The 13,742-nt window shown below is 38.3% G+C and overlaps 1 long non-coding RNA gene across 1 annotated transcript in view; it reads right to left on the reverse strand.

Annotated features, from left to right (window-relative positions):
- Positions 1-1,604, reverse strand: part of LOC109224999 — a 4,762-nt gene extending 3,158 nt beyond the window's left edge. Inside the window, exons 1-2 of the long non-coding RNA XR_002067792.1 lie at positions 1,364-1,604; positions 879-1,110 (exon numbers count right to left, since the gene is read on the reverse strand). This is a non-coding gene — a long non-coding RNA (uncharacterized LOC109224999). The remainder of the gene's footprint in view (positions 1-878; positions 1,111-1,363) is intronic.

Genomic DNA, 13,742 nt, shown 5'->3' on the forward strand with positions numbered 1-13,742 from the left:
CCCCCCCCCCCCCCCCTTTGGTGGGTAATAATAAACCATGGGATCAATATCATGGTACTTAGAACATAAATATGTCAAGTGCAGTAACGTACACTCTATAATACTGGTCGATGCAATAATCGGAACTCACGAAAGCTCTTCCGAAATGAAGAAGACCAATGAACAACTGTTACCACAGACTAGGAGCGGCAAACGGGCGGGTCGGGTCGGATATGGTTCGGGTCGAAAACGGGTAATGAAAAAACGGGTAAATTATCCGACCCGACCCATATTTAATACGGATAAAAAACGGGTTAACCGGCGGATAATATGGGTAACCATATTATCCATGACATCTTGCATATGATCACTTTTAGGAGAATACTTAGTCTCCCTAACTTGAGAAACTCCCAATTTGAGGCTTTACGAATGTAAAAGTTAGACCCATTGGTTACCCATTGGTTATCCATTTTCTAAATGGATAATATGGTTCTTATCCATATTTGACCCATTTTTAAATAATTCATTATCCAACCATTTTTTAATGGATAATATGGGTGGCTAACTGTTTTCTTTGAACCATTTTGCCACCCCTACCACAGACCAACCATGTAACAAATCCTAAAATATGGTGAACAATAATAGAAGAACATTTATAAAGTAATCAAACAATGTCATTTAATGTCCCAAATCACTATCTCTAATCTCCTTCCCTCAGTTCAGTTTTCCATCTACAAATAATGTTGTAATCTCAAGGTCTGTTCTTGTCCCTAAATTGGGGCATAATTATATCTAATTTATTCAGTATCCAGGGTATCTAAAAAGGGATATGCAAGACAAAAAAAGTCTCTTTTAACAGTAAAAATGAAAAGATAGATAACCAAAGAATAGAAATTCACCTGTCATTTTGGATGGCTGCAAGGATGGGGTTATCAAATGGCGGAAGTAACTTGGACACAATAGCAGCATAAACAAACAGCAAAAAGGAAATGGACCCAAATGCAAGAAATGCCAATCCCTGAGCTTTCGAACCATACTTGTATATAGAACACAATGCCATCTGGTACAATATGATTATCTTGTCAATACTTGAAAATTCTCAGGCTGGATATAACATAATACACCAGAAAGCTGCAGCAAACAAAATTTTCTGGTTTAGTCATTTCACATACAAGAAAGCAGAAAGTTGCAATCTTTCATGGGGATTTTATTGATACAAACAAATTGGAGAGGAAAAGGGAAAGGGTTCAACGCAAAAACTGAAAATTTGGTCATTTCACGATCAAGAAATGAGAAAGTTGTAATCTTTCAAGGGCATTCCACTGTTATAAGCAAAATAAAAGGGTTTAACACAAACCGTTAAAATTAGGTCACCAGCTGTTACCTGAGCAGAATCATCTCTTGCCTTTTCCGTTCCTCTTAAAACTTTCCAATTTTCTGAAACAAATCCAACCAAAACAAACAGTAGAATGACAATTGTTGAAACCCCAAAAACTGTATCTCCTAAATAGCGACTGTGATTAGCCGGGAACGTGATTTCACTTTTGAGTTTGTTCTATCGGTATTCTGAGATTTCATTTATGTTTTTGGAAATTAATATTCCTTCCATTCAAATAGGAAACACACTATTTTCCCGTTAATATTTAGAAATTAATTAATTACCTTCTGGTTTTTAAAAAAAAAAAAAAAATAGCCCGTACTCTCCAAGTACTAATTCTGTGATATTGAAAATTGACTTTCCAAAAGAACTTTTAGATGTTAAATTTCAGAAATCTTCTAAAAAGTGAATGCCAAAAAAATAAACAAACACAGTAAATTTTCACAAGTGAGGCCCGAAGACGATGACATGTAATTGACCTTACCCATATTTTGGAAGTCAAAGAGGCTGTTTTCAGAGGACCCTCGGCTAAAAAAAATATAAAAAGAAGTAATAACAATAAGTACTCCCTCCGTTTCAAAAAGATTATCTTAGTTTGGCTTAGCACACACTTTAATAAAGAAGAATTTTTTTTTGAGATATATGGTATTAAATAGTGAGTCATGGTATTTGTGTGACTGTATAACTTTTGAAACTTGTGGTCTGAAACATGTCATATCACTTGTGTGGCTATAAATACTTCTTATTAAAAAAATATTGAAAGTGTCAATCTTTTTTAAACGGACTAATAAGGAAATAGTACCAATCTTTTTGAAACACAGGGAGTATAAATAACAACAAGGTAAAAAGAGGACCGATGCCAAAGTAACAATTAAACGGTAGTAATAGCAATCTAAGAATAAAGGAATAACAACTAACACTAATGCTATCGAACCGAGGAAGACAAAGGAAAACGCTCGACTACCTACAACTTTCTACCCTAATACCTCCACACCACCGTATTAAGAGTCATGTCCTCAGTAAGCTCAAGCTGCGCCATATCCCGTCTAATCATTTCTCTCCAACACTTCTTTGGCTTATCTCTATCCCCGCTCATACCCACCAAGATTAACTCTCACGCAAACTAAATAAAATTTCATATAACTCAACTATGATTTAGTGATAAATACTTATATACAGGACGTTTGTTTTGCATTCATTTATTTGCTTGGTGTGAAACTGTATATTTTGTGTGCCATAGGAAAAACACACCGGAATAGGAATTTACTCATGTCCAGAAAAGTATAATGAACCCTCTAAAATGTGTCTAAAGTAGAAGGTAAAATAACCCCCTAGCCTTTTAAATTTGTATCGGTTTGTCATCCCGGCATATAAACTTTTATTTTTTTCATTTGGACACCTCTACTTGATGAACTAAAAACTAACAAACACATCTGACTGAACCTGTCCTTCACTTGCTGTGACATGACTGACACGTCATATACTAAGCCTTCTATTCTTTGACATGTATAATCTGTGGAGTCCTACTTCAAAAAAATTTATTTTACCAGATTTTTGTTCTCCTCCTCTTTAAAAAAATTAATTTTTTTCTTCTTCATAGTCAAAGCTCTCGCCGGTCCACCACCACTCCACCATATTTAATATTCATCCATCATTAATTATTTTTTTCCATTCTCTTCGTCTTAAAAATCGTCTTCTCAAAAGACCTCCTAAATCAGTAAAATTAGCCATTGTCTCAACGAGTCACCATTAAAAGACCGAAATTTTTTGACAATCCTTCAAACATGAGAATATTAAAGATGATATTCATTTTAATTTTGTTGCAGTGAAGCTTTTAAGGAAGAAAAATGATTTTCTATTTTGATTCCCCGACATAAAGTATTTTTGGGTATTTTTCAGCATTTTTAATGGGGAAGGAGACATAGGTTAGTAGATCTATGAGATATTGTGATGCTTGAGAAGGCAGATCATTGGTTTACTTGAAGTAATTGTATGGAGAATAGGTGCACCAATGTTGTACAGTGAAGAGCTTCAAAGCTTCTAATGGAGATGAAAAGGAAAAAAACAGAGAAACAGAAGGACACGACATTGTTCATTACCACTGAATATTTTAGCCAAAAGTAGATGAAATAGGACAAGTAATAATCGCACCTGAAAGGCAGGAAGATAATATTTATCCATGGAACCGAGAGAAGAGAACTTCTGCAACCTTATGTCAAGGGGAAAGAAAAGGAAACGAAAGGGGATGGGAAGATGGGGTGTCGGGTGGTTACTGAGTCCAGAATTCAATTGTAGTCTTTTTGAACTCAAAATACCGAAATAGGTGGAAAAAAACTTAGTGACTAAATCATATAAAACGCAGTTTTACGGACGTTAAGGTAAAGCGCGTTTCAAAATCACGTTTTATATAAGACGCAGTTTCAAACTACGCTTTACCTGTTTTGTCGGCCCACCAATAACTCTTATGCGCTTAACTGACATGACAATAATTCAAATGGGTAAAACGCCCTTTTAAAAAGCATTTTACTTCAAAAAAATTTGAACACCCCGGATTGGGCATTACCTTATTTAAAGGCGTTAAGGGCTTTGCAAAAATTCATTCAGAAATATTCTCAACTGCTGATAATTTTTTCTTCATGTTAAATTCTCAAGCTTTTTTTCATAATGTCTGAAGAGCGAAAAGTAAGGGTTTCATTATATTGGGGGGTGAGGTTGTGGTGGCGATAACTCAGTGAGCTATAGTTTATCTCCATAGAGCCATGTTAAGTTGCACTTACAATGGAGTACGATAGACTGGTATCATTGTTATGTAATAAAATGAGTGTGAGCAAACATCGGTGAATCTTAAAATAACCGGAAGACATCCGTATTCTGTGACTCCGCAAGGGGTTGCTTGTTACGCTGAGTTTACATCGAGGATGATGAAACTGTGAGAGATTTTTTGGGGACTCTGGATGAATACCAGGAATTTATTTTGATAAAAATATTGGAAATGTACGTGAAGGTTGAAAACGTTCGCAATAATGAGGTTGTGCAAAGCAGGGATAACCCTCAATCATCGGGTGGTTATTCTGGAGCTGTTTTAGCCGAACAGGTTCCGACTGAAAGAGTTTGGCCGAATCTAAACTTATCTCCACGGGCGAATGAGGAGCGAGGAAATAATTTCTCTCCCACTTTACATAATTCACAAGACGACTGGTAAACTTCAATTTTCCTTTGTGTTACGATGTTTATTTTTGTTGTATTGAATTTGTATTAACACTCATATATTCCACAGGGGGTACCGTCCAGATATGAATTTTACAAGTTATGAACCTACGCCCAGTTGGAATATGCATAGTTATGGTGTGTTGGATCACGGTGGTCCATCCGGGAGTCATCACCAACAGGATAATGTCCATCATGGAATGTCAACATATTACGACTTGTAAGTGAAGTGATATAGCTATATGTAAAGTATTTATCAATTTGAGTAGCTTATTATTTTGTTGTTTGTGTAGTGAAAACGAGCAACTTGATGGTCCGGTCCTCACAGTTGCCTGTAGACGACGTATTTACTCGGTATTTGGCAGATGCGCAGAGTCAGGAAGATAATAGTGATTATGACAACAATGCTGATGAGTCTGGAGATGACACACCCTTCCCTGATGAGGGTGATGAGGAGGAGGAAGAGAATGCCGAACCTGATTTGACGAGGGAGCATGCTCCACCTCCCATCATTTGTCAAGTATGCCGGATATGGATGCCTTCACAAGGGATTTTGACGAAATTTGGACAGAAATGTGGGATGAGTCTGGACCAACGGTGCTGGCAAAGGGAATGCTTTTTCCTGATAAAGCGCGCCTAAGTAGGGCGGCAAAAATGTACAGCGTAAAAGAGTACCGTGAGATGATGGTATGGGAGTCATCTTCGGATGTATACAAGGTTGTTTGCCGTAGATGGTTTATGGGTTTTCATTGGATGCTGCGTGCGAGCAAGAAGAAAACGCGGTCGTGGAAGGTGGGTAAATATATTGGCACCCACAATTGTGAAATGGACACATTCAACAGGAATCACTTCAACTTGGATGCTGACTTGATTTCTCTTCAACTGATTCCACACATTGAAGCGTCCATAAGGTACAAGATCAAAGAGAGTATTACATCCGTCCACTAGGAATATGGGTATACTATTACCAAAAGAAAGGCATATCTCGGGCGCAAACATGCATTTTGAAATTATTTATAGTGACTGGGATAGGTCATTTGCATTTTTACCCAAGTACATGGCCGCATTGGAACACTTTAACCCCGGGACTGTTGTTGACTGGAAGGTTGAGCGGAGTGCATGAATACCGGAATATATACTCAGATACGTGTTCTGGGCATTTAAACCAGCAATTGATGGTTTTGTGCATTACCGTAATTTCCATAGACGATACTCATGTCTACAAAAAGTATGATATTAAGCTGTTGATCGCCGTTGCAGTAGATGCCAATGGACAAATATTTCCACTAGCTTTTGCCATCTGTGCCAATGAAAGCCAAGAGATATGGATGCTATTTTAGAACCACTTGAACTAGCACGTTGTCAAACAACATTCATGTATTTGTCTAATATCTTATCGGCATGGTGGTATATTAAGTTCTGTAGAGTATTTACCTGAATGGCAAGAACCCTATACATACCACCATTACTGTGTGAGGCACCTGAAGGCCAATTTCCAGAAGAAATATCCCAACAAGGACTTGCATGATTTAATGTGGATGGCTGAAACTGATCACCATGAGTGTAAATTCAGGAGGCGCATGGAATCGATCCGGCAGTTAGACAAAAGAGTCTATCATTGGTTGATGCGACATGAGCTTCACAAGTGGACATTGCATGCGGATGGTGGCAGACAATGGGGAACCCTGACTACAAATGTGTCGGAGTCTTTCAACGGGTTATTGAAGTCTACATGTGGATTGCCTGTCACTGTCGTGGTGCGGATGTCATTCAAACAGATGGCGAAGAGGTTTTTTGAAAGGCATAGAGGTGCATCGGAATTGATGGAGAGGGGTGTTTAATTTATGCCAATACCAATGAAAAGATTTGAGAAATACAGGAGGCGAGCACATTGTAATTCATTTTTACAGTATTGCAACGAGCGAAATATTTTTGAAGTTCGCACCGCTATCCATCAATACCGGGGGAATAATATACACACCGTAAATGAAGCCATCAGGTTGTGTTCTTGTGGGAAATGGTCCATCTACCACATGCCGTGCTCACATGCCATGAAGTGCTTTCAACATACACTTTAGGGGTAACAAACTATGTTGATAGGCAATACAATGTTGTTGCATACTTAAACACATATAGTGGGCAGTTACAGCCAGTGGGTGTTGAGCATTATTGGCTGCCGGAATCATTTAAAATTGTGTGTAATAAGGACTATTTGCGTAAGCTACAAGTTCAAAAAAGAATGCGTATACATAACCAAATGGATGTTGGTGATACCGTTTATGCGTGTAAATATGGCATATGCTCGCAAACAGGATACGACCGTCGTAAATGTCCTTCAGCTGGTTTGGGTGGCGGTGATAATCCATATCCTGGTGGAAGTTCATCTAATGTGCCCAACTATCAAGGATACACGTAGTGTTTTGTTTTTGTAATGTGGTTGTAACAAGTGTATGTACTTGTTTATGTTGCAAGATGTATCAAATAAAATTATGTTTTCATTGTTGTTAAATCTTATTGATATTTAACATTTTTCAGTTGAGTAAATTAATAAATTTCTCCCTCCCGTTCATGTAATCAAAAATAGTATTGGATTAAAGAACGGAAAATTTTTACGTTGACTTTCGAATTTCACTTTTAAATTATTAGAAAACTACACTGTCAGAGGAGGAAGATGTTTGATAAATATGTGAATATATGTATATCGCGGTTAAATACTACATTATGTGTGTTGTCTTGTCAATCTGAGAAGCTGCCCGCTTGCGAAAAAGTTGTTTTGTATCCGAAAGAATCTTTAACACGCAAAGCATAGCACGGTTAAATACTACGTTATGTGTGAGCATATATAGCGCGGTTAAATACTACGTTATGTGTGTTGTCTTGTCGATCTAAAAAGCTGCCCACCTGCGAAAAAACTGTTTTGTATCCGAAAGAATCTTTAATGCGCGAAGCATAGCGCGGTTAAATACTACGTTATGTGTGTTGCCTTGCCTATAAATAACGGGCGAATTCTAGTTATTTTCTGCTCTTAACCATAACAAATAGCAAAACTTTCCATAAAAGCAGGATTTTTTCGCTTTAACAAATGTCTGAACGCATTTATGTACCAATGTAACAATGTGGCAAACGCTGTATGTTGGTGGACTGTTGGAATGATGGTCAAGTTGGGCGCAAATACTGAATGTGTGTGAACAAGTTTGGAGGCAACAACGGAAATTTTTGCAATTTTGAGGTATGGTTTGATGAACCCTGTAAGCAGAAATGCTACAAAGAGTCTTTGCAGTATTATAATGATTTGACCAAAAGATACTGGGATGATGAGATTATGTATAAAAGAGAAATTGCGGAGCTGAAGAAGAAACTAAAAGAGGCGGAAGAAGAAAAAAATAAACTGGAAGAGAAATTTAAGTGGTGAGAGCAGAGAATACTAGGCAGTTATGACTAAACAATGACATGTATGTGCTAAGTGTAGTACTTTATCTTTATGTTTTCCGTGTCATTTGTTTTCATTAGTTGTACTGAATTTAAATTATGTTAAGTTGATATGTTTGTGTTTGTGTTGTAGTATTAAAATAAAGAAGAACCAGGGAAATAAAAACATAATGCGCATATAATATAAACATTAAAAATTATTGTTATTATTTACATAACATACAAAGAAAAAAATCAATGTGTCCACAACCTGTGTGCTTCAATGTAGTCGGTGGCCTGAGGCGCATCCCATCCCGCCCTGATACGCTCTCAGGATCATCCTCATCATGTTGCCTCTTTATCGGAGGATGCGCTGCAGCATGATCGTCAGTACTGCTAGCAGGATCGGTAGAAAGGGTCGTCGGTCCATCATCAACCTACAAAAGAATAGGTCAGCTCAGTATATGAAAATATATATTAGTAATGTACGTGTTAAGTCAAAAAAAATTTAAATTGTCTTACTATAGTCTCATTGGGCTCCTGAATATAAGCATCCGTCGCATCCTGGTCAGCATCCCACAAGTGGTGTCACGACCCAATTTCCCCGCCGTTGGGTTTCGTGACGGGACCTAGTCTTATGGACTAGGTAAGCCTAATATGTACAAAAGAACAACAATAATAAATAACATCTTAAAGTTTTTCTGGAATAAATCCTTTATACAATGAGCATATTCCCAAAACCCGATAGTACAAGTCATAAGCTCTACAGAGTTAGCTACCACTTCTATATAAACTGTTTGGAAAGGAGTGAAACAGTTGAATACAAGTAAGAAGGTGAAGCCTGCGAATGCAGCAGCAGGTTTACCTTGAGTCTCCTCAGCAATGGTCCGCACAGCTACTAACGATCGACACCTGGATCTACACAACAAAAATGTGCAGAAGAGTAGCATGAGCACACCACAACGGTGCCTAGTAAGTATCAAGACTAACCTCGGTGGAGTAGTGACGAGGGACAGTCAAGACACCTGCCGGTCTAATAAACTGTACAAATATAAGCATAGTAACAACGAAACATGATGTATACATATAAAGACTACACACTATGGCTAACAATACAACAATCACATTAAGGGAAGAAAAACAGCATGTAACAGCGGAAATACCATAATAATGACATAGAAGAGCGAGCGAAATCACAAACCCAAAACCTAAATCACAAATATAGTAAAGGTAAGAAATAACTTAGAACCTATGACAGTGTTCACATCAAGTCTTAGCCAACAGACTCCACGAAATACCGAACCTCGGACAACTTACAGCTCACGGGTCCCAGTACCTGAACCTTAACACTTGGCATCTTGTGCCTCCATCACAACTCATGGTCACGCTGATAACTCACTTACTAACTAGAGCTACTCTCACATATATGACAAGTAGACGAGAGTGTACATCAATACTCAGCAATATCAGGAGAACTTCATATCCAATGGGAGTGTTCAACTACGTGTATGCTTGTACAAGTGCTTTAACATAGTTCCTACTAGCTAATAAGCATAAGGAAAAGAACGGACGACATGTAAGATGTTTTCTCACAACTTCCACGAGATAAAAATCATACTGGTAAGCATACCACAACACAATATCAAACAAAAAGAATGCCCCCAGGACATCACAAATCATCACAATCAATCCCTGACATAGCTCACCTTGTCTCGCCACGTGTGCAAATAATAACATAATAAGTGCCTGCCTTGTTTCGCCACACGTGCATCATAATGTTCCCACCTTGTCTCGCCACATGCGCAACACACATATAAGCATGCATATATATATATATATATATATATATATATATATATATATATATATATATATATATATATATATATATATGTACATATCCCGTCTTGTCACGCCGCATGTGCAATATGTCAATAGTAGCAATAGCACGGCAGAAACCTCATGCAACCCCATAACAATAACCGCACGGCAGAAACCTCGTGCATCACGATATCAACAACTGCACGGCAGAAACCTCGTGCACCACCACAACAAGTACCACAACAACAATGACAATATATACAAGAACACGACAAGTAAATCAACTCGAGAACTTTCTATCACAAGGAGACGGTAAAACTAGCTCACAAGGATAACCACAATAGAGAATACTATGCGTAATAAGAACAACTCAACAAGGGAGAAAATAATGTGAAGCGACGATCCCATAATATGTAGTTCAACAACAAGGAAGCTAACACGAATCAAATAATTCCAAATAAGAAAATGTCAAATAAATAAAGGATACCTAAACTTCTTTTAAGGTTGGGCAAATTAGGAAGAATATACAATAATTTCAATTAAGGATGAGCAGCGGGAAGATAATCATAACCTCAATTAAGACTAAACAATTACAGGAGAGATAATTGGTTTCCAATAAAGACAAGCAGTTATGAAAGATAGCATGACAATAGAAGAGGTAAAAATCTTCAATTAAGCAAAATAAGAATCAAATAGGCAATAAGAATGAATCATAAAGCAATTAATTCCAATTAAAGCATGTAGAGGTGAAACTAGTAAATGGAAGCTCAATCATATCAAGAACAACTTCATACTCAGTGAATACAAGGACCTAAGAACTCTAAAAGGCCAACTTTCCATAAATAAATCCGAACATGCACTCGTCACCTCACGTACACGGACTACAATCAACATAGAAGACTCAAATCCTAAGGGGAAGTCCCCCACACGAGGTTAGGCAAGATACTTACCTCAATCCGGCCAATTCAATACTCAATTTAGCTTTTCCTTTACCAATTCATCAACGATCGGCTCAATCTAGCCAAAAACGACTTGAATACATCAAATAATTCAAGAGAAAATAATTTCAATTAACAAAAGAATGATTCTTATACAATTTGCAAAAAGTCAACAAAAGTCAACTCCCCGAGCCCGCACCTCGGAATCCGACCAAATTTACAAAAATTGAATACCCATTCCGATACGAGTTCACCGATACGAATATTATCTAATTCCGACACCATTTGATCCCTCAAATCATCATTTTACATTTTTGAAAGATTTCACAAAATTTTCCTTTAGATTCTCATGAATTTGATGTTAAATCTAAGATATAATCACAATATATAGTTGAAAATTGATTAGAGACACTTAACCAATGATTTTGCATGAAAATATTCTCTCAAAATTGCCCACTCTCGGAGTTAGGGTTCAAAGAATATGAAAAATGAGCAAAAACTCGAGTTACACAGCTGAATGTCGCATTTGCGATCTAGAGTTTGCAATTGTGAACCCTCGCAAAAGCGAAGAAAGCCTTCGCAATTGCGAACAAGAAAGGGATGGAAAAGGTCGCATTTGCGACAAAAAGTTCGCAATTGCGATGGATATGTTCGCAATTGCGACCATACCAGAAGCAGAAGTTTTTCCCGACACAAAAATGAGCATTACTTCCTCATACGATGTCCAAAGTCGATGATTCTTTTTGCTATGACTCCGTAATTATGATATGGATATAATGGTTTAATAAAAAATGAATTTGGAGCTCATTTTCTTAACGTGGTACCCTTTATTCCCACAGAAACGACGTTAAAACATCAAATAAGAGCGCAATACAACCCGAAACACACCCGAGGCCCCCGGGACCCCGTCTACACACACAAACAAGTCATATAACCTAAAACAAACTCGCTCGAGGTCTCAAATCATATCAAACAATGCCAAAACAACAAATCACACCACGAATCAGAGCTATGAACTTCCAAATCTTCCAACTTCGAAAACTTGTGCCGAAACCGATCAAATCAACACGGAATGACGCCAAATTTTGCAGACAAGTCCAAAATGACATAACTGAGCTCTCTTGGAATCGCATTCCGACCCTGATATCATAAAATTCAACTATGGGTCAAACTTCTCCATTTTCCAACTTTTGCCGAAACGCCTCAAATTACCCTACGGACCTCCAAATCCGAATCCGGACGCATGCCTAAGTCCAAAATTACCATATGAGGCTGTTGAGATCACCCAAAATCCATTCCGGGGCCGTTTACTCAAAAGTCCAATTCCGTTCAAATTCTCACCGTTTAAACTTCCAAAACTAGTTTCCTTCTTCCAATTTGACTCTGAATCATCCGTTAACTGAATTCAACCAAGCACGCAAGTCGATACACATATTATGAAGCTGTTCAAGACCTTACGCTGCCGAACGGAGCTTAAATTCTCAAAATGACCGGCCGGGTTGTTATAAGTGGCCTCCGTGACGGGCAGGGATGAAGCCTTAATAAGAAAATTATGAAGTTATTTATGGCGAATCAATGAGATAAAAGCAAATTCAAATAATATTAATAAAAACATACCTGCACCTATGAAAGATCCCCAGCACCCGTCGATGATGAGCCAACTCAGCCGGCGCCCGCCATCCACATCTCGGGTCGGCCGATCCTCAACAGCGGTCGATGGTCTTGAAAAATACTAATCCCAATCCTCTCCGATAATGCTCGTGCCCGTGATAAAAAATATATCTAACGGGGTCACCTGCAAAGTCACTGGAGTGGGCGGCGGCTGAAGGCTGAATGACGGCATGCTACCGTGATGCTCGTCTGGCTGATGGAGGTCACCCAGCAGATCAGCTCCAACATCCTCAACAGGTGCCTCAGCCCCTTTGTTGGGGACCGCCTCCTCGCTGGCCCCCACGACCCTGTGGGACAGGCCTGCTTCGTGGGGCGCCCCTGCCTCGTGGGACAGCCCTACCTCGTGCTCCCCTACCTCGTGGAATAGCCCTACCTCGATGGTAGTGCTCTGGCTAGGGGTGGGCGTCGGTCGGTTCGGTCGGTTATTATGAAAGTACGGTTCGGTTTATCGGTTTTCGGTTTTGTAATATTAATAACCAAATCAAACTAAAGTATTTACGGTTCGGTGCGGTTTTTTCAAAGTTCGGTTCGGTTATTTCCGATTTATTTTTTTGGTTTTAAACGGTTCAAAGAAATTGCACATAGTGTAAGAGAGACGAAACTAGTGTAACTGACATTTAGTGCAATGGCCGAAAATGCTGTTGGACCAATGACATTTAGTTTATTTCGGTGCGGTTTGCGGTTTAAGGAAATTGGATGTTCTGGAACGAGGATGTTTTATCTGTATTTCAATGCAATGGTACCTCATTAGCACATAATCGATATTAGTTAGTCAGAAACTCCATTGGATCCAGTTTTTGAATTCATTCATTCTCGCGCAACTTTTGAGCATTACTCTCAATTGCCATATTACTAGAATCTGTCCATATTCATATGGGAGCAGCAGAAGAGAAGTTAGGTCAGCAATATGCTGGGACCTGACTAGAATGAACCAAAGAGATTCAAAGAACAAAGGTACCATCTGTTGGCATTTGCGAATGTTGCTGCTGAGAAGCCGCAGACTGAGGAAATTGACTGGGAACACTCGGTGAGTTTCTAGATGCCTGAATTAAATTTTATGACGTAGAGTTAATACACAAAGATTGAGAAATATCATCTTTTTTATGTAACAACTGAAAAAATGCTGCTTCATCTACCTGAGATTGAAATTTATATACAACCATTTTTAGCATTCGGTCACCAAATACTTCTCGTGTGTCTTACAAAACCTTCCTTAGAAATTTCATTTTTCTGAACACATATTCCTTTTGTTAGCAAAACTACAATAACAGAAAAGGCAAAATAATGCAAAAACAAGTCAGCTATAGCAAACTACTTTGAGTTTAACGTAAAGAGTCTGG

Source organism: Nicotiana attenuata, chromosome 4, assembly GCF_001879085.1.
Source record: "Nicotiana attenuata strain UT chromosome 4, NIATTr2, whole genome shotgun sequence".
NCBI classification, from domain to species: Eukaryota; Viridiplantae; Streptophyta; class Magnoliopsida; order Solanales; family Solanaceae; genus Nicotiana; species Nicotiana attenuata.